This window comes from Sminthopsis crassicaudata, chromosome 6, assembly GCF_048593235.1.
Source record: "Sminthopsis crassicaudata isolate SCR6 chromosome 6, ASM4859323v1, whole genome shotgun sequence".
Classification (NCBI taxonomy): Eukaryota; Metazoa; Chordata; class Mammalia; order Dasyuromorphia; family Dasyuridae; genus Sminthopsis; species Sminthopsis crassicaudata.
Genome location: NC_133622.1, coordinates 116753783 through 116775633, shown reverse-complemented (window position 1 = coordinate 116775633; position 21851 = coordinate 116753783). Strand labels below are relative to the sequence as shown.

The following is a 21851-nucleotide window of genomic DNA, read 5'->3' as shown; positions in this document are numbered from 1 at the left end:
GTGACCTAGAAATGAGAAATTGTTTTAGATTTCTTTCTCCAACTTAATAAAGTTTAGTTATGTAGTGGTTCCCTTTTCATATGATCTGAAAATCATTTTCATTTCAATGAGTATATTTCTTCTATATCAGCTATTAAATCTTGAAGAATTTAAATTCTCTCACCCACACAGAATCAGTAGCCTACTCAAAGGAAAGAATATGTATTGGCAATGCTACTTGATCTAGGTTACATTATTTAGGGTTTATTCCAACGTAGAATTGAAATCATGCTTCTTCATATAATCATTCAACTGGAAGTTGGCTTCTATAAATACAAGATCTTCAGAAATTCTTCCTTTGTTATTCAGTGCTCACAACACAGAGTAAACCTATGGAAACATTATGTATCTTTCTTAATAGATTTTCAAATAAATTTCAAATAAAAACCCTGTCATCTCTTAAATATTGTTACACCCAAAAGTAACAGGGACTTTTGGAACCATCCTATTTATTTTTATTGTAATTGAGTTTAGTGCTGGTTCTGGCTGTTTTTCATCAGTTGTTAAGTGGGAGCAAACTGAATGTTCATATACTTATGTGTATCTTACTTGTATTAGATCCATTCAATTGATGAGAGAATTATAACTGGGTGCTAGTTGATTTCAAGGATGTTTCGGGCTTGACTCTAGTTGTCTTGCTATGCTGCCACCCTAAAATAAAATGAAGCTTTTTTTTTCCTTTTTTTTTTCTTTTTTTTTGGGTACTAGAGATGAAACACTGAGCTCTTAAGTTAGAAGAAAAAAAACATTTTCACTTCTATTCAGAAAAGAGACACTTTGAAAATAGCTAACCATGGAATATGACTTTTTCTTTTTTTCTTTTTTTTTTTTTTTTTTTAAACAGAAAACGTGCTGACTTTCGTTTCCAGAATGCACTCCCAACTTCTGACGCTTGGTGATGAGTGGTGTGTCACAGCCGTTTAAGCTGAGAGGCTATCACATAGTGAAAGGGAATCTTATAAATACAAATCTCAGGACACCAGAACAGCACTTAAACAGCCCTCACTTTCCTCAGTAAGTTGAAGATAATGAACTAAAAAGCCAGAAGAAAAATTACTACTGGGACAATGAGAGAGAGAAATAGGGGGGGGGTGCAGGTCAGAGAAAGAAGCTCCTGAAATCGGGGCATAATTAAGTGATTAATTTATTTTGCTCTTAATTTCAAAACATTTTGGGGAGGCATATAGAATCATCTGACTCCAAATGCTTTTCTTCTTTTTTCTTTTATGTGGTAAGAGAACAGTTTGGGCCATACCTCAGGAACAGAACAGGGATTATTTCTTATTGAGTGAAAATATTACAAATTATGGTTGAAAAAAGAGATGGCAGCAACAGGGCCTTTGTTGTTTTTAACTAAGCTTATTTTTGTCTCTTCATTAGACTTAGACATCAGGCAACATATGGATAGAGCTAGCCTAAATTCTAGTCCTGACTCTGACTCATATTAGCTATATAACTCTGGACAAGTTGCTTAATCTCTTAGTAGCTCTCTAAGAGTATAATAAGAAAGAACTGGCTTGCCTTGGGAGATAGAGGTCCTTGTATATATAAAATCATAGTTGCAGTGCTTAGATAAGGATTTATTAGATCTATTTTTATTTATTCATTAAATAAAATGTACTAAGCATGGGGAAAGGCTCTAAAAAGTCAAGTCTTTACCCATCATTAATAATTATAATAAAAATGTTTTTTTATTTCCAGGCATTACCTAGAACCATACTTTGTTCATAGAGCAATCTAACAAATATTTATTGAATGAATGGATTGAATCAAAAGGGGACAATTAGCTAAAATATCAAAAGGCTCGGGCTTCAAACAGTGGAGAAGATTCTGTCTGCAATATGGGATTTGCTATTCAAGAGACATTAGAGTTAATGTGGTTTCAAATAGACTGTGAAATATAATGAAGTTAATCAAACTAAAAGCTATGATCAGTTGAATTTGGAGACCGACAAACACTGAAGGGAACAAAAAGAGATAGTCTTTAAGGTTCATATGCTTATATATATATATCATTTTTCCATACATAGTGGTGGTAGGAGGATCATTTCTAATTTTTTTTTTTTTTAGTTTTATGCACTAGGCTCAAATGATAAATCCTGCAAATCTGAGATTCTGCTACTCTGTGAATGATACTAAAAAGAAAGGAAACACACTGAATTTAAGATGCATTCAGGGCATCCCACAAAGGATGTAGAGCAGGATATCCAGAAAATAGTGGATTTTCAGAGGCATTTCAGAGAGTTGTTCATAATTCAGTCTAGGCTGCAATTAATAGGTTTAATTAAATTTATTAATTGCCTCAGTCACAAACTTCTCTTTATTTGATGCTTTGGGTACTTTTCTCTTCCCTAAGTGGATTCTTAATAAGGCAAATCACAATGCAGTCTTTTCTGAAGCTCTCCTTGATATTTCATCATTGAGATGAGGGGTCCCAGGATTCTCCAAGTCTATGTCAGCAATGGACAATCTTTGGAAGGTACAATCAAGGTGGATAGGCTTAAAAGAATTAAGTTCCAGTGATAGGCTGTGTGTCTGATGTCAAGAGATAACTTAGTCAAGTTCCAAAAGCTCATATCCAAAGAGTTAGTCACAATAATTACATTTTCTACTAGGTATTGAAAGGATGAGGGGAGGATCTCCTTTGGCATAAGGGGTATCCATATCAAGGATGTCACACATATTTGAAGATGAAATACTAATAAAGGCTTACAGTTCAGCTACATTATATAGAGACTGTTCTAGTACCTGAATTTTTCTTGCTGACTCATCCCACGGTTGCAGGGTCCCTACTTATATGAAGTACTGAATAAAAATCTTGGATGAATGTTAAACAGTTTCCTGCAACTATAATATTTTAGAGCAAGAATTTTCAATCTGAGGCTGGAAAAAATTTTTAAAAACTGATAACGGCTATTCAATATAATTTGTTTCCTTTCTGATTTTATTTCATGCATTTAAGACATAATTCTGAGAAAATATGAGCCAGTAAATGATACACACTGCAAGATGAACCTTTGCTTTAGATAGTAGAGAGCAGAGAATAGGAATTGAACTGTCAGAAATTCAGGCCATGGGCAAGCTTTTTTTTTTAAATTTTCTCATTGCCTATTTTAATACTTTTGTTTTTCTTTTCTTTTTTATTTTTATTTTATAATTATAATTTTTTTGACAGTATATATGCATGAGTAATTTTTTTTATAACATTATCCCTTGTATTCATTTTTCCAAATTATCCCCTCCCTCCCTCTATTCCCTCCCCTAGATGAGAGTCAATCCCATACATTTTACATGTGTTACATACAGTATAACCTAATACAATATATGTGTGTAAATCCAATTTTCTTGTTGCACATTAAGTATTAGATTCCGAAGGTATAAGTAACCTGGGTAGATAAACAGTAGTGCTAACAATTTATATTCACTTCCCAGTGTTCCTTCTCTGGGTGTAGTTGTTTCTGTCCATCATTGATCAACTGGAAGTGAGTTGGATCTTCTTTATGTTGAAGATATCCACTTCCCGTGGGCAAACTTAATGGCACTTTTGTTATTTTTTTGTTGTTGTTGTTAACATTATTTTTTCTGAGCCTTATTTCACATATTATAGTTAATCTTGGTTTCTGGGAGAAGTCTATGTATTTCTCAGAGTCTAGTCAAGAGCCTAATGAATCTATAAAGTCATCTATGAGGTAAATAATTTCCTTACTTCTTTTTGTCCATCCTTTACTTCCTTAGCCATTTACAATGCCTAATGATCACAAAGTCCAGATTTGGGGGCAGAATAACTAGTAACATTTTGTTTTCCCACCACTAACTATTAGGGAACCAAGAAATATTATTGGCACACAGCAAAAATGGGGTCTTTAATGGTTTAAAAAAATCAAGGAAGGTTGGGTAGTTACTATTATTGCAGCACATCTTTCTGTAAAGAGCCAGAACTCTGGAGAAGTATACTTGAAAGAATTAAACTTGAAACAAGGTGTTAACTCAAAAGAATTGATGAGACAATGGTTATCTAGTTTACATATATTTAGTACTTAGCATGGTGATGCAATGGTTCTCTAAGTTCACATATGGATAGTGTGCTGTAATGATGTAATTGTAATAGAGTATATAAGGACCAACAAGGACTGGAACAGACATTCCATCTCCCACCATCTTGATCGCTCTCCTGCCTTTTGCATTCTTCCACTAAGACTAAGGCCCATCTGAAGGTTCCCCAGAAAGTAGCCCAGCCCAGTGTGAAGGAGATAGACTGTGAAGGAGACAATAAAGATTTTGGACTTTATTCCTGACTATTCTCGTGATGATTATTCTGCTGAAACCAAGGCCGGTCCCAAGACCTCCAGAAAGCTAACCAGAATATTACACCTTTCTAACACACAATCTATTAACCCATAAAACTATCTATCACCTAGAGATGAAAATCTGAAGATTTGCAGTATCTCCTATTCCAGCTTTCCTGAGAATTTGGTTAGCTTAAAAGAAAATCTATCAATTAAACACACTGGAACATATACTTCCCCCAACCCCCGACCATGGATTGTTTTTTTTCTTTCCCTCGGTTATTATTAATCTAATTTTCCTCACTGATAAAAACATTTTGAGAATTATTTGCTGCTAAGTAATAAAGAAATAGAAACAGGTGGTGTCGATTATCCCCCTTCCAATGACCCTAGAGAGAAACGCAAATGAATTTCTGATTGATAGCTACCAAATATAGTTAATTGTGAGAGAAAGAATTTGTCTTACACAGAAACTCTCTCATTGGTATAAGACTTCCAAGAATTCATCGTTAATGGATGCTTCAAGATTGATTTTTGGATGGTCATTTGTTATAGCATGCTTCTGAGGTTGTTCCTCAGAATAGATGGTAAGCTAAAACTGTTCAACAGAACTTTTGATGAAAAGTCTAATCCAAAGAAATGTGGTGCTTGGTCTCCATATACATTTTGGACAAAATAACTACATTTGAGTAATTGTGACATTTTTGTTACTCATTCAAGGAAGCTCAAAAACGCATGTTAACAAGACTATTGAAATTAATACTCCATTGTTAGAGAACATACAGATGGGAATCCCTTCTGTCTGTTCCCCTTTCTTGAATCAATACAATCTCTCTAATACATGATATTCTCTATCCTTAATAAATTCCATCCTTCCAATCAGTGGTGATTGGCATTAGACCACTGCTGCTTCACTTGAACTAATTATGAGACCTTGTCCTGTATTTTGTTTTTATTAGTTCTCACTACTCTTAAGTGCTCTCATTCTTTCATTCTTCCCTGATTTAAGCCCTTGGTAGTCTTGCAATCTTGTCAATTAAAAAAAAATGAAGAAAACCACATTGGCTTAAGGGCAGGTTTTTCCCCAAAACTTGTAGCTCTAATTATATAATCACCACTCAGAGCTCAGACCACCAAGTCCAATTTAGTGTGCAATATGTATAACTTCTGAGTCTTTGGAACTTTTGAAAGGTCTCTTTTTCTTTTTTTCCCCTCTCTTTCTTCTCTTCTCTATTGTTGTTGTTTTTACTCAATAGCTGGACTCAGAACAAACTACTATTGGTAGTAGGAGGCAGCCAATGTGACCAATTAGCCTTAGATGCCCACACTTTTAACTGCTTCCTTCAACCATAGAGCTCTGGTGAAGAAGCCTCATGTGAAAGTTAATGGTTATAAAAAGAACTTACATCTGTTTCAGTGTAGACATGCAGAGTGCAATTAATTAAGAAGTTTCTGGTGTGGTAAGAATAATCATACTGCTGGAATGCAAACACATGATTTCCAAAGAGAATTTTATTCCATATGGAGTTTTTCCTCTAACTAAGAATTAATTGCAACTTTAAAGAAAATTTGATTGTGCCTATGAGAAACATTTTAACTACTGAGGAATTCTAAATGACTTCAATTTCAAATTTTCTTTCTTTACATTGTTTGAGTTTAGAGAGTAGGGCTTTGATCAATCTCTGAGTTATATAATTTATTAGAGTAAAGGGAAGAGGATAACCTTCAGATGTCTTCTGTGGTGAAAGACTGTAGTTAAACATTTTAAATGTTTGCAGACTAAAGACATACTCAACTGAGAGGCCCAAAGGAATAAATATGATATGACTTGTTTTAATTCTTACTTGTCCTTAGTTTTAAAACACACATACACAGAGAGACAACAAAAGTGTATGTAAATAATATTTTAAGCTTGTTCTCTAACCCTAAGATGACTTTTTAGTGACTGTTCTTTCTGTAGTGATGTTACACCATGTAGGTTATATGTTACATTAGAATATGAGGAAGAAGCCTTAGGATTGTTGGGATAGAAGAGTGTCAAATCCTTAAAGCCTTATGTCGATACAATATAAGTGCCTGGAAGACACACTTGGAGATTCCTTATGCTTTGAACTACAGTTTCTCTCTTTTTTTTCTTCTTTTCTATGAATAATATAAATTACTGAGGGAGAAAATAGGCATACTTAGGGAACGGCTTTAATTCAGACAGTTCAAGAATACAGCAAAACACAGGAGGGCTGCCAATAAGAACAACTAAAGCACAGATAGAATTCATCATGCTTCACTAGATCATAGGAGTTTAATAATTGCAGGGAAAAAATAATTTCATTGAGTAACAAAAAATTCTTATCTCATGCAACTTTAATGATTGGCATGACATTTCCATTATATTCTAATGAATTTCTGATGATAAAAACTGCTGTCTTCTTTAGTTCAGATGCATTCATTAATCAGTTACACTTAAATGCCAGACCATCTGCAACATTAAGGAAACTTGTTGCTATTTTGGAGATGAAACCAAACAAAATGGAAACTTAACTAATTAAGAGAAGGATGCATGTTGATAAGTCATGCTCTCATGGGGGAAGGGATGTTAACACAGGTACACCTTTTTAAATCAATAAATATATGTAGCCAAAATAGCTAAAATGAAATTTCTGTTAGAGAAATCCTTCTATTCCATTGAATCACATTAAAAATACCTTTATGTGGATTTGCTAGAAAAACATTTTTAATAAGATCATTCCAAATAATGGAACAGATTTTGAAAATCATGTATTTGACAAAGAAAGAGGACTTCCATTAAAACACTTGCAGTAATTTTCAAGATCTCACACTTAAAGTGATATTATTACTAGTGTGTTATGTTCAAAATGTCACAATAAAAAATATCAAAAGCATGACTGACAGCCTTTTATAAGAAGAAATGTTCTTAAAACTTGAATATATTTTGCTAAATTTTCCCCAAACTTAAAACATCTTAAAATTTAAACTGCATTTAAGGAATGTGTGACTGTTTTAAAACCTTTTTTTTTTTTAACACCAACTTTGTCTATTAATAAAGGTACACTAATCTATGCTAATGTGAATATTTAATTAAATTAATGCTAGTAGTAAATATTATATTATCAATAAAAATAAGAAAACCCAAAGCCAGGAAGATCTTGGTTCAAGTGCTGCCTCCAATATTTATTAACTATGTGCCTAAGAAAATCACTTAACTACTGATTGCTCTAGGAAACATTACAAAATTTAGAGAAGATATCAGCCTATATATATATTTTTTCTTTTTAAAAATTAAAAAAATTAATAGTTTTTATTTACCGGATATATGCATGGGTAATTTTATAACATTGACAATTGCCAAATCTTTTGTTCTAATTTTCCCCCTCCTTTCCCCCTTCCCCCAGATGGCAGGTTGACCAAGACATGTAAAATATGTTAAACTATAAATTAAATACAATATATGTATACATGTCCAAACAGTTGTTTTGCTGTACAAAAAGAATTGGACTTTGAAATAGTGTACAATTAGCCTGTGAAGGAAATCAAAAATGCAGGCGGACAAAATTAGAGGGATGGGAATTCTATGTAGTGGTTCATAGTCATCTCCTAGAGTTCTTTAGCTGGGTGTAACTGGTTCAGCTCATTACTGCTCTATTGGAACTGATTTGGTTCATCTCATTGTTGAAAATGGCCACATCCATCAGAATTGATCATCATATAGTATTGCTGTTGAAGTATATAATGATCTCCTGGTCCTGCTCATTTCACTCAGCATCAGTTCATGTAAGTCTCTCCACTCAGCCTATCTTTACCTTGAAACTTTACACCAATGGAATTGTAGATTCCATCCCTATCATCAACAAAACATTTTTATTACTAATACTCTTAGTAATATTATTTCAATTATTTGAGGCAAACATATTATTTACATATATTTTTGTCCTCTGTACTTGTGTGTGTGTGTGTGTGTGTTTTAAAACTAAGGACTATTATTTAGAGAAGCTACCTACTTGCTCTAATCATCACAATAATTACAAAGTAGAATGCGTTGTCTTGGGATGTAATGCTTCAAGCCAGGGCCAAATGACCACACACTGACTATCTAGATGGACTTTGAGGTCTCTTTCAACTCTGAGGCCTGTAATTCTGTGACTATTTTGAATAGGAAGAAAAAAAAGTCATATTAGTTTTCTCTTAAATATCAAACTTTGTGCTTTTCTTCTATTTCTGTTCCATAGGTTGTTTATTCAATTAATGATTAATTAATGATCTTTATCATGGGTTGTTATATAAGATCAGAAAACAAACACATTTAAAGAACTTGTTTATCCAATTTCTATTAATGCAGTTAGCAGCCCTTCTCATGTTGTAAGATTCTTGTGTATGTTCTGTCATAAATCCACTATAAATAGTTCACCATACAAGGTTTTCATGGAGGATAGCAGTACAATGCGTAGGCCATCCATTTTTGATCTCTTGCTGGTTATGTGATAGACTTTCTTCATTTTCTAGGAAAATAATGTCAAAATTTTAGGGTGCAAATTGTGGCATGGGCCTTCTAATTCATAAGTCTGTAATTTGCATTTTAAAAAACACACAGTTATTTTGGTAATTTTTTTTGTAAAATTCTTCATAGTCTGGATTTCAGAATCAATCAGTTAATATACAATGATTGATATTGGAAAGCTAGGTGATTCAATAGATAGAAAACTGGGCTCTGTTCTTAGAGGTTTACTAGCTGTGTGACCCTGTGGGACTCACCTAATCTTGTTTGCCTCAGTTCCTCTTCTGTAAAATAAACTGGACAAGGAATTGGCAAACTACTTTAGTATCTTTGCCAAGAAAAAAACCAAATAGACTCACAAAGAATCAGACATGACTGAAATAATTAAACAATAACAACAACAGCAATAGCAAAGATATTAAAGTTCTTGTGGCTGTGAGAACACTAAGACAAAAATGAAACTTTCCCTGACCTTAGTGAGTCCACATTCTGTAGAGTTAGGTCTATGGAGAGATTTTAGGAATTCCCTTTTCCTACTAACATTTAACTGAAATTTAATATTTCCTTTAGTTAATTAAAATTTTCTATTTTGATAGGCTTTACCAGACTGCCAAAGACCTTAGCACAGAAGGACAGATTAATGTAAGGACAGGTAAAGTGAATAGATCTAAGTAAATTCAGAGTAATAGATGCAAAAAATATACAAAGCTGCCACAGGACAATATTCCCCAGGCAGCTGGGGAGAACAGAAAAACCACCTGAGCTAAGCTTGGACTACCTTTTAGAATACATACATACATACACACATATTTATATATATATACCTATTTATGTATATTTACTATGTATAAACTTTTTATATGTGTACACATATGTAGTTTTATATGTATATATACACTTATATGTAATATTATTGTTATCTAATTATCTATCTGTTCATATCTATATCTATCTAGACCTATGATTTCAATAGTATATGGAATTCTCCTATCATTGATAACAGGAGAAGAAAGGAAAATCTTTCTACCAATGCAGATCCACAAATACTCTGCAGAACTTGTAGTTTTAGGGAGTTTTCTGAGAAGTTAAATGATTTGCCTAGAATTATAGCCAATGTGTATCAGAGGTGTTCTTCATGACTACAGATTTGTTTCTTTGTCTAGTACTCCAGGTTGATTCTTCTGAGAAAAAAAAAATCATTTTATTTTCTACATGACTGACAACAATAGTTAACTTTGCTTTCATTAGACAGGTATTAGACTGAAAAGGCTAATAATTCTCATGCAATTATAGCAAAGATTATCCCAAACTTTTTAATTGAATCTGTTCATGGCGCTCTCTTACTTTATTGCATTATATTTTTGCATTTTCTTACCCTATATTTATGTCTGAATTGTCTCCTCTGTTCTAGATTTTAAACTCCATTAGCGCAGTATATTATATATTAATTAGCTTTGTATAACATAGGACTTAGTGCAGTGTTTGGCACTATATAAACATAATAGAATTCAGTTTACTTTTACTGCTGAGCACAGCACAGTTTGGTCACCTAAGACTTAAACGTTTTTGAAATATTTTCATTGTTGAAATTTTATACTAAGAAAATGTTGATGATCTTTACAGAGTGTTTTGTGTATAGATGGATCCATAGTGACAAAGTTCTAATTCTATCCCCCTACTAACTAGGTTAGGTTTTTTTCCATAAGAGTCAAAGAAACTGTCTTTAATGTTTAAAGCCCTTTAGTTGATGCAACTTTGGACTTTGCTGAAAGGCTTCCTGGCTACCTAAAGGCATACAAATGTCTACACATGTGAGGTTGGAGAACTCTTCAGTATTAACTACAGTTGTAAGATACACCACACTGCTTTTCTAACCTCTCTCTCCAAATTCTTGTTGAATATCATTTTTATGCTATGATTAAATAAACCTCATTTTGTTAAACAAAAAGTGACTAACAAGTATCTCAGTTTAAATTACTGGGCTAAATGAATTCAAGCCCATAATAAATAGCATACTTATCAAATTTTAGATGGAAAAATAATAAATAAGAAACCTGTTGTTTGACTGGAGCAGAATTTCAAATAAAAATAATGGTATTATTATTAATTAAAAGAAAATTTATTCAAATTATCAATTAAAATTAATTTAAAAATTTAAGTCAACAAGCTAGAAAATTAAAATGGGTATAATTAGATGTTACTAGAGATGAAAGCATAATATTATTTGTAGGTTAAGAAATTAATTCACAATTACAATTGAGGAAGACATGGCTTTAGTGCAACATGTCATATTAGAGAAGATTCTGAATTAAATCATAGCTTACTGCCATGTGACCTCAGAAATTTATATAAATTAAATGTATTAAATAAATATAAATTAAATTAATTAAGTTAAATTTATATAAATCAAATGAGACTATTTGTAAAGCATTTAATAAAGTGCCTGACATATAATAGAATCTACATAAATATTTGCTTCTATTTATGATTATGGTAATGATGTCAAGAAGTATTTATTAGGCTGTGACTACATGCCAGGTATTATGATAATTACTGGGGATACAAATAGGAATAAATATTAAAATTTTTTTTTCTCCCTTCAAGAAGTTTGTATTCTAATAGGGGAAGATAACATAAGAGATTGCTGAAAAAGTGTGCAGAGAAAAAGTATCATAGGGGTAGAGTGACAAAATTTGGAGAATGAAAGAACCTGATTTTGGTCTTTCATTAACATTGAAGAAGAAATCACCAATAGTAGAAAAAGGCCCCAGGATGGCAAGGTAGCTTTAGGTATGTTGGCAAAGTTTAGAGAATATAGAGTATTATGTTAATTTCTGGGTGCCTGAATTGGAATTTGGGAGCTTGAGTGATTTTTCCCACAACTTAGAAGTGAAGGCTTTCTAAGTGAGTGCCTTTTGTGGCAATTTGGCAGTCAATTAGAAAGAAAAATAACCTAAGCACAAAACTTGCATATCTGAGAACAATTTATTTGGGATTAAAATGTGGGGTTAAATTCAATCTACTATCCTGTTCTCTACCTATATATTTTCCCTGGTTCCTAGATATGCACCATATAGAATTCATGAAGTCAAAGTACAAATAACAGTCTATGTACTTGGATCTGTGAAAAGCCATTCTTTTATATTCAGGTGTAGAATGGGTATAGGAGAGGCCTTTACATTTTAATCATGTACACGATGAGAAAGGGAAAATTTTTGACAGAGGGCAAGAATGGAAATATTTATGTTTGTGCTTAATTTGTGAGCTCATAATTTTTGTTCAAAAAAGGAAAATAAAGCATTTGCAACAAATAGAGTTTTCCTTCCCTATTGTGGGACTTAGGGACACAGTATCTCTAGAAAATCTGCATTTGGAAAATCTGGAAAAATCTACATAAAATTGTTATGGCCCTTTTCTGTACTAGAGAAGTTTGACTATTTTTTTCTTTTATAGGATGTTTACAGTTTCTTATTATAAAATTTCTGATAAATATTTTATCACATACTCCATGTCATCTACTTGCCTTTGTGTATCATCTATGGCTTCTGCACAGTTACTTCCAAATTCCCATTTAATTTCTAATACCAACCTGCAATATACTGAAACCCCTATTAGAAAAGTTGTGATGTGGGAAGAATAACTGTAAATATAATGAAGTAGAACAAATTCTCATATCAACCATTCCCCAAAATGTGTCTTATTCTGCATGTTGTCCATCACTTCTCTCTCCAAAAGTGAATATACTTTGTCATTCATTAGTCTATGCATCAATAGAATTCTTGTCTGTTTTAAGACTTTCTTTAAAATACAATCATTGTATAAACTGTTTTCCTTGTTTTATTCACTTTGGATATATAATCAATTCATAGCATCCTCCTCCCAGGTTTCTCTAAAACCATCCATTTCATATTTTCTTTATAGCTTCATATAGCACCATTATTTTCCATTACAGTCACATGACAGTTTCTTTAGTCCTTCCCTAATAGGTGAGCATCCCCTGAGTTTTTAATTTTTGCTTCTACAAAACAAGCTACTATTGAACTTGAACTTATGAGCCCTTTTACAATTTCTTTTTCTCTTTAGGAGTATAAAGGTAGACATTGTGCCTCTAGGTCAGAGTTTAATGACTTTTGGTCATATTTCCAAATTGCTTTCCAGAATGGTTAAAAATACCTTCATGCCTCCACCAATGGTGCATTAGTATGCCTGTTTTCCTAAAGCCTTTTCAACATTTGTCATTTTTCTTCTTTTGGTATTCAAATATTTAAACAAAAGGTAAGGGGGAAAAACAAAAAAACCCAAAGCAACCTTTTATTTTTCCCATTCTCCCAAAACAGTGAAGGCAAAGAGATTTTCAGCCTTTTTCTCAAGAGTAAGGAAGGCTATTTTCTACTCTTGCTTTGCTCAGCAAAGGAAAAAAGGATTCTCATCTGGAAGTAATGTGCATATTTATACATGTAGGAATGTATGTATACATAGAATATATTATGTATTATATGTACATATAGGCATTTACATACATATACTCACATACCTACCTACTTATCTACTCATAGTTGTAGTACCATTACTGAATTTTAAATGTTAGAATCATTCAAATATCCAATGATCCAAGTTCAACAAATATCATGCAGAGGTTAATTATCAGGAGAGGGATCTCATTAGTCCCTTCATCTTGGTGATTTTTTTGTCTTAGAAAGAAGGGGAAGACTACTGTCAATCTCCTGATGACTCTCTAAAACAACTGTAACATTTAATATGATGGAAAGAAAAGAAAGCCTGTACAAGAAGCAGATGCTTTTGAAAAAAAAAAGTTTTTCAGAGCTGGAATGTCAGGGGAAGTAGTTACTTTGAGAGATGATAGAGGTAGAATGCCCAGAGGAACAATTCCTTACTTGTTAACAAATTTACACAGAGCTTATTTTTATTGCTTTTTATTATTGGGGTATTTGGAATCCGTGACATGGATTGGTGAACAAGTTTAAAAATAAGAAGATCAGACTAACACAGTGTCACGATTTAGGAATTGACTCTAGAGTATTATAAGAGAAGGGTAACTAGAGTGGCAATAAGACAATAAGATGAAAGAATTGTAAATATGTTTTAGGGGAAATATGGAAGCTATTTTCAAATGTTTGAAGGGATCTCATATGGAAGAGGCCTTAGACATATGCTTGACTACAGAGGACATAAATAGCAGCATTTGGTAGAAGCTGCAGAGGGGCAGATATTAGGAAATGTTTTTTATTGGTACAATTATCCTAGAGAATAAGGTCACTACCATAAGATGCAGTAAGTTCCATCTCAATGGGATTCTTCAATCAAAAGCTGATTGTCCATCTTTCTTGTGTGGGCTATTTTAGCTGTCCTATGAAGCACTTTCCCACTCTGAAGTATTGTGAAAGATGGATACTTTTCTTTCTTTCTCTTGCAGGGATTTTAACTGGTATTGAAAGGTTTGAAGCTGTAAAATTTACAGATCTATTAAGAGTCTGTGTGGTATAGTAGGGAGAGCATTGGGTCAGCAAATCCAGCCCTAACACGCTATTTTTTTTTTTGTTAATCATTTCCTTCCTCTTTATCTCTTTTTTCTTATCTGCAAAATGGGAAAATATCAGTTGCATCTATCTTGCAAGGCTGTTTTGAGTTTCAGAGAAGGTAATTTATGTAAAACAGTTCTCAGATCTGAAAACCCATATAAATACCATCTATCAGTTACTGGTTTACATGGGGCAGCTAATGGATAAGGTATTGGGCCAGGAGTCAGTAGGACTCATCTTCTTGAATTCATATCTGACTTCAGAAATGTACTAGTTGTGTGACCCTGGGCAAGTCACTTAACCCTGTTTGCCACAACTGTTTTCTCAGTTATAAAATGAGCTGGAGAAGGAAATATCAAAGCATTGCAATATCTTTACCATGAAAATCCCAAATGTGGTCATGAAGAGTTGGACAAAATATGAAAATGCAACATCATTGGTTTAAAATTATTATTACACATTCTGAAATATATTGCTCAAATAAATAATTTGTGTTTATAGAGTGCTTTAATGTTTGTAAAGTGCTTTACATTGTAAAAATATTGTTTAATTTGATCCTCATAACAAATCTTGGGCAATAAAAACTATTATTAAGTAGATCTTTATGCAAAGTTGTTGATCTATTGATTTCCTTTTATTAATTTAAGTCATATTATGAATAGTGTATTTGGTAAAAATATGTTTTTGTATATTATTGGAATGCCCAATAGTTAACAAATTTGAGATCATGCTTGTCTAACTCATGTCTAAATCATTTATCTATTTTTACCTTATCTTGATATGTAGTGTGAGATGTTGGTCTATACCTGTTGTAAGGTCATTTAAGTCATGTCTCCATTTGGGATTTTTTTGGCAAAAATATTGGAGTGGCTTTCTATTTCCTTCTTCATCTTATTCTACAGATGAGGAAATTGAAGTAAACAGGTGAACAAAATCTATTCCACTGATCCACCACTCTATTTGTTAGCCAATATCATATGATTACTGCCTTGTAATAAAGTCTGAAATCTGGTACTGCTAGGTCACCTTACTTCGCATTAAAAAAATGATTCCTTAATATTTTTCATCACCTTTTGTTCTTCTGGATAATTTTATTATTTTTTTTTCTACTTCTATAAAATAATTATTGGCTGGTATGGTATTAGTACATTAATTTAGGTAGAATTGTCATTTTTATTATACCAGCTTAGCCTACCCATGAGTAATTCATATATTAAGTTTGTTTTTTATTTGTGTGAAAAGTGTTTTTTAAATTGTGTTCATATAGTCCCTAGATTTATCTTAAAGGTAGATTCCCAAGTGTCTAATAATATCTGAAGTTATTTAAAGTATCTTTCTATATTTTATTATTGAATTTTGTTGGTAGTTTATAGAAACAATGATTCTTTTATAGGTTGATTTTATATCCTGCAAGTTTGCTAAAGTTGTTGTTTCACATAGCTTATTGATATGATAGTTTATTCACATATTTATAAGGACTCTGTCACATAATTTGAAATTAGTGAGAATTTTGTTTTTATATTGCCTACTTTTATTCAATTCCTTTTTCTTATTTTATTGCTATAGCTAGTATCTCTAATGCAATATTGAATAATATTAGAGAAAAGGCAGGGACTCACCTGAGATCTCCCTCAAATCCGTCCAAATACCTTTAAATAGTGCCCTTAAACAAATTCTAGAACAACAAAATACACACAGAAAAAAAGAGTAAAACAATATTTCAAGCTCAAGACAACTAAGAATTTTGGTAGGAAAGTTCTACTACACCAGTATGAGAGTGGAGCTCAGTCCAGTGCAGGCCATGTCAGTGCAGCCTGGATCCCAGGAAATCAGTTAATAATCACAGAATCAGTTGTGACAGCAGATGCTTCTAGAACTCTCAGCCACCACACACTAGGATGTGTGAATATGTGATTAGACAACTGGTCAGAAGGAGAATACGGGGTTTCTTTCCTGCCACAAGGGGCAGGACTTTTACTTTGTCATCATACTCAGATTTGGGTCATAGTTCTTGATGATAGTCCCAGGTTGAGGAAGAGAAGCAGCATACCAGAGTCTGTATCTGCAGTAGTGTAGGGACCTTCTTCACAATTTTAGGGTGGAAAAAGATTGCTTGTGGTTACTCATAGACCAGATTACAGGCTAGGGGAGTAGTAAACACACCTCTCCTTGGATCATAGTACCTTGGAAAATTTACAGGTCTTTAGAATTATTTCTAAAAACAACTTCACAAAACCCCTGAAACTTGTCCTCCATCTTGGAAGTAAAGCTTCATTTAGCAAAAAAGTTAAAAATCAAGAAATAGACTTGAAAAATGGGCAAACTGAGAAAAATTGACTGTAGAAAGTTACTCTGATTACAAGAAAGATCCAAACACACGTTGTTAGGCCATGAAAGAGAGCAACAAGGATTCTGAAAATCAAGGTAGATTGATGTAAGAGGTAGAGGAAGAATTGGGAAGAAAAATTAGAGTGATACAAGAAAATAATGAAAATAGAATCAATAGCTTCGTAAAAGAAAATAACAATTTAAGCAGAATAGGCAAACGATAAAAGACATATAAAAATCTAATGGGGAGAAGAATGTCTTGAAAAGCAAAACTGACCAAATAGAAAAGATTGTCAAAGACTCATTGAAGAAAATAATTCCTTAAAAATTAGAACTGAGCACGTGGAAGCCAATGACTTGATGAAACATCAAGAAACAATAAAACAAAACTGAAAGAATGAAAAAAAATAGAAGGCAATGTGAAATATCTCATTGGAAATGCAATCAATCTGGAAAATATATCTAGGAGAGGTAATTTAAAAATTATTGTACTTCTTAAAAGTTATGATAAAAAAGAACCTACACATCATTTTTTCAAGCAATAATAAAGGAAAACTGCTCTGATATTGTGGAACCAGAAGATAAAATAGACATTGAAAGAATCCACTGATCACCTCCTGAAAGAGCTCTCCAAATGAAAACTCATAGAGATACTTTTTTTTTTGACAAAATTCCAGCATGCCCAGGTCAAAGAGAAAAGAAACAATAGCATGCACTGTAGTTTTAATATCCAATGATTTTCTCAGTACAGACCTAGCTGCATAGTTATTGAATTATATTTTATAGAGATACCAATACAGTTCATCTGATTACATTACAAACTATTCTGAGTCATCTACATAATATAAAAATTAACATGCTCTAAAAATATAAAATTCAATGTAATTAGAATGAAAATCTATCTGTTAAGCACCTATTATGTGCCCTCAGGGAGTTCATAAACTTTGTAAAACATTTTAATATTTGTATTTCAATATAATTGATTTCCTTTGAATTTTATTTTATGAATTAAAAGTATTCTGATAAGGATTTATAGACTTTACCATAGTGCCACAGGAATACATGACATACTTAACAAAATATATTTTTATGTATTTTGTGTGCACATTTTTGTTTGCATGTTATCACCCCCATTAGAATTTTAGCTTCTTGAAAACAAGGATTGTTTTGTCTTGTATTGCTTGTACATAGAAAAGTCCCTCACAAATAAAAAGAGCAAGATAAACACTTGTTGATTGACTGAGTAACCTTTGTATTAGAGGACATCAAAAATCTCTTCTTGCTCTAAATGTTATGATCATAGTAAAAGTCTCTTCTTAAAAAAAAGAAATGAATAGAAGCCGTCATCCATAAGCTCTTTCCACTCAAAAGCCTCTGTATCTTTATCCATCCTCTCACTTCTTCTTTCTTGTCTCTGACAAAAGTCTCTTTTTTTTTCTCTCAGGCTAAAACTATTATTTATTTCTGAATCTTATCTTTTCTCTCTTTTAGAAAATCTTGTACCATTATCCCACTCTTTTAGGTCCTCAGTACCTACAATTCCCTACCTTCTACCTATAAACATTCTTAAGTTTACCCTGCTTGCCCTCCTCCACCAAAAACAAAATAACAAAAACTTTTATGTCTCCTACAATTTTCTCTTCTTCTTTTTTTCAAAACCAAGTTTGTAGAGTATTCTCATAAATGTGACACTACCTGTTTGTTCTTTCAGCTATTTGCAATTTGACTTTTGACCCTATCATACCATTAAAATTGCATTCTCTAAGGTCACCAATAACTTTTTTTTTCTTTTTTTTGCTGAGGCAATTGGGGTTAAGTGACTTGCTCAGAGTCACATAGCTAGAAAGTGTTAAGTATTTGAGACTAGATTTGAACTCAGGTCCTCCTGATTTCAGGGCTAGTGCTCTACCCACTGTGCCACCTAGCTGCCCCCACCAATGACTTCTTAATTATCAAAATCCAATTGCCTTTTCTCAGTCATTCTCTTTAACCTCTGCTACATCATCCTTCCTCAAAATAAAATTATTCTCATAATTATCTTGGAAGACCTTAATGGAAACTTCTCTTTGATGAAATAGCCAAATGTAACAGAGGGAAAACAGTTGATGTTTTCTTCTGTGGGCCCAGTTCAATTTCCAAGACTCTTCATCAACTGAGTAACCAGAACAATACTTATAGGACAAGATTTGAATACCTTCCATCCTTCCAAGATAACATCAATGAGAGTCAAATAATCAAATTTAATATAGAATAAAATTTTCCCTAAAGTAAAGACTACATATAAATTAATTATAGTTTAAGAATATGTATATGTGTTTATATATATATATATATATAAACTTTAAGAAAATAATAACAAAAATAATAGCAAAATAGTAAAAGAAACAAGTTGTAAGGGCCCTTTAAATGGGAGGACACAGTGCATCGGGAGATTGAGGCCCGGAAATAATTTCTGTGGATATTAGGACTGCCCTTGGGCGGGATCCTGGCCATATTGAGATAGTTTCGTAATGGGTGACTCTCGCTGATTGGCTGTGTGTGTGACCTCACAGGCCCTATGTAAGCCCACTGCAGGCAGCAACCGCCCTCTTTAACCTCGTGCTGTTCACCCTGGCTCCTAGCCTGGGTGGCCAAGCCAAGATGGGTAGCCGAAAGAGGTAAGGATTTTGGTAGTGAACACATGGGTCTTCTGACCAGGTGTTCACTCGGGAACCAACAAGTCAGGGCATCAGCTAGGGCATTATGTGAGTAGGTATAATAAAGGCTTTTAAGATTACACGTGGTTGTTCTTGAGTGCGCTACCGGTTATTAAGCTATAGATTCAAGAGATTGTGGCCAGAGACCTTAGAAGGCCTCAGAGGAGGCGAGCCGGGTAGAGCTCACACTGCAAAGGACAGTGGTCAAAGGTACTCTGGTGGGTCTAGGACAGACTAGTAATTGTAACTGCCAGGAGAGCACATTACAAATGGCGCTCAACGTGGACGCATCAGGAATTATCAGGTTTTGAAAATATTTAATATTCAGAATTAAGATTCTGAAAGATCCGGTAGAAACGCCACTTAAGAGGGAAGACAGAGAAGCAATATGGACCCAGGTAACTCTGGGATCAGACTCAAGGACACAGCTGAACATAATGCTTATATCAAGAGGTTAAAGAGCCAGATGGAAGATCTTTTAACAAAGATCACCACTGAAGAACTGCAGGAATCTTGTAATCAAGCTCCGAGAAGGCTATCCCCACACCCAGTAAATATAGCTCGGAGAGGGAGCAACCTAGAGCTAATGCGATTGTATGACAGTAGAGAGTATAAAATGCCACAGCAAGAGTTGCTGGAATTGCAGGTTAAACTACAGATGGAGATAGAGAAAGAAGAAAAAGCTAGGTTACTACAGATAGAACAGGAAGAGTTCAAACCAGTGGCTGAAACTAAGGAAGGAAATAAACGAACCACATGGACTAAAGTTGTAGAAATTCTTCTTAGCATTTTGTTGGTTTACCTTGTGTATTGTTGTTTTAAGGAATTTATCCATTACTCTTCCATTGAGAAGAAGTTTAGTTCTTTTTATGTGCAAAGCTCAGGTTTGATTTTGAATCAGCCTTTGGGGGATTTTCCAATTCTTCTTCCCTCTGCCTCACCTTCTTGGGCCAAGGGAGTAGGGGGAGGAGGAAAAGGAAGGGCGATAATATCATCAGCACTGCCCATTAATCCATTTAAAACTCCTGTGTCTTCATTTCAAAGGACAGGAGTAGGCTTTATGCCCCAAGGCAAAAAGGAATTGTGGGGTATTGAGTATAATCAGAAAAGTTTTAAAAATACAGTTGAGTTAATTTCTAAGAAACCTTACAGGGACAAGACCTTGCAGTTAGAGAGAGTGGAGTTTTATCCTTGTAAAACTGCTAGGATCGTCTTTGGAGAGTTGAAACTCCTCTTTTCTTACCTAGTGGATTTTCCACTTCCACAGGTGAGCTTGATTTCCCAACCCCCCACGGGTACTTATAAAACAGTGTCTATGTCTAGAATGGGTTGGAAAATTGCTGTTTTAATCACTAGAATAAATAGACAGTGTGTGATCTTTGACCCAGGAGGAAAATATCAGATTTATTGATTCACACTCCTGGAGTACAATTCGGTATCAGAAACTCAAACTTTGATTTTTAGGCAAAAGAATTCAGGGATATAGCCAGAGTGTTCTAGTAAAGTCATTACTGCACAGATTATCCCCAAGATCTCTTCTAAACAAGAGAAGGGAATTTTGGGATATGTGATTGCTTACAATTTTAAATTTTGATTTTACATTTTTAAACATTTTTGATTTTACATCTTCAAAGTATTTTGATTTTACATTTTAAAGTTATTTTGGTTTTATATTTTTAATCTATTTCGGTTTTACACTTTTAAATTATTTTGGTTTTACATTTTTAAATTCTTTGCATTTTACCTTAGCAATGCACTTCGGGCATACACAGAAAGTGCAGCTAAGTGACAGACTGACTTTTGTCTGACTTGTTAATCTTTTTGACAACAACTTTGTTTCCACTGTGATGTGGAAAGGCCTGGATGGCATTTGGAAAGGCCCAAGTTGGGCCCCGGGGACATTCCTTCCTAGGTGCAGATCCAGCAGCAGAGTTCATCCCCACCAGAGACATTTGTAACCTGGGGATCCAAGAGAAGGACCAGACAACAGTCCAGAGAGACCAGCCAGATGTCCGCAGCCCTTCAGACGCTGATGGCAGCGATGCCCCTCCTGACCGTGACACCAGAGACACCAGACACAGTTCCAGTGTTGCAGCTGAAATGGACTGTTTTGGGTGATACGCAATATAAAGACTGCAAATGGACAATGGGCCTGCTTGCTTCTCCTGTGGCCACTTACATATGGTGGCCTGGGAAGAGGCTTTGCCCTATGCTTTCTATTGAAGGACTATGCTTTTAAATTAGTGGGTGAAAAACCAACACACCCACCTGCCATTGTTATTGAGACAATGTTACTGGACATGACTTTGCTTATGTGCACCTGTGAAACTAGAATTGTTCTAGAAATTGTGAAAAGTGCAATAGAGAATTGTGATAAGCTAGAATTGCTCTAGAATTGTGAAAAGTGTAATAGAGAATTGTGAGAAACTAGAATTGCTCTAGGATTGTGAAA

The 21851-nt window shown here is 33.8% G+C and overlaps 1 long non-coding RNA gene across 2 annotated transcripts in view; it reads left to right on the top strand.

The window, feature by feature from the left end:
- The window catches only part of LOC141545400 (uncharacterized), a 223335-nt gene that overhangs the window by 189329 nt on the left and 12155 nt on the right, over positions 1–21851 (top strand). For both annotated transcript variants that reach the window (XR_012483007.1, XR_012483006.1), the window contains one exon: positions 884–1053. This is a non-coding gene — a long non-coding RNA (uncharacterized LOC141545400). The remainder of the gene's footprint in view (positions 1–883; positions 1054–21851) is intronic.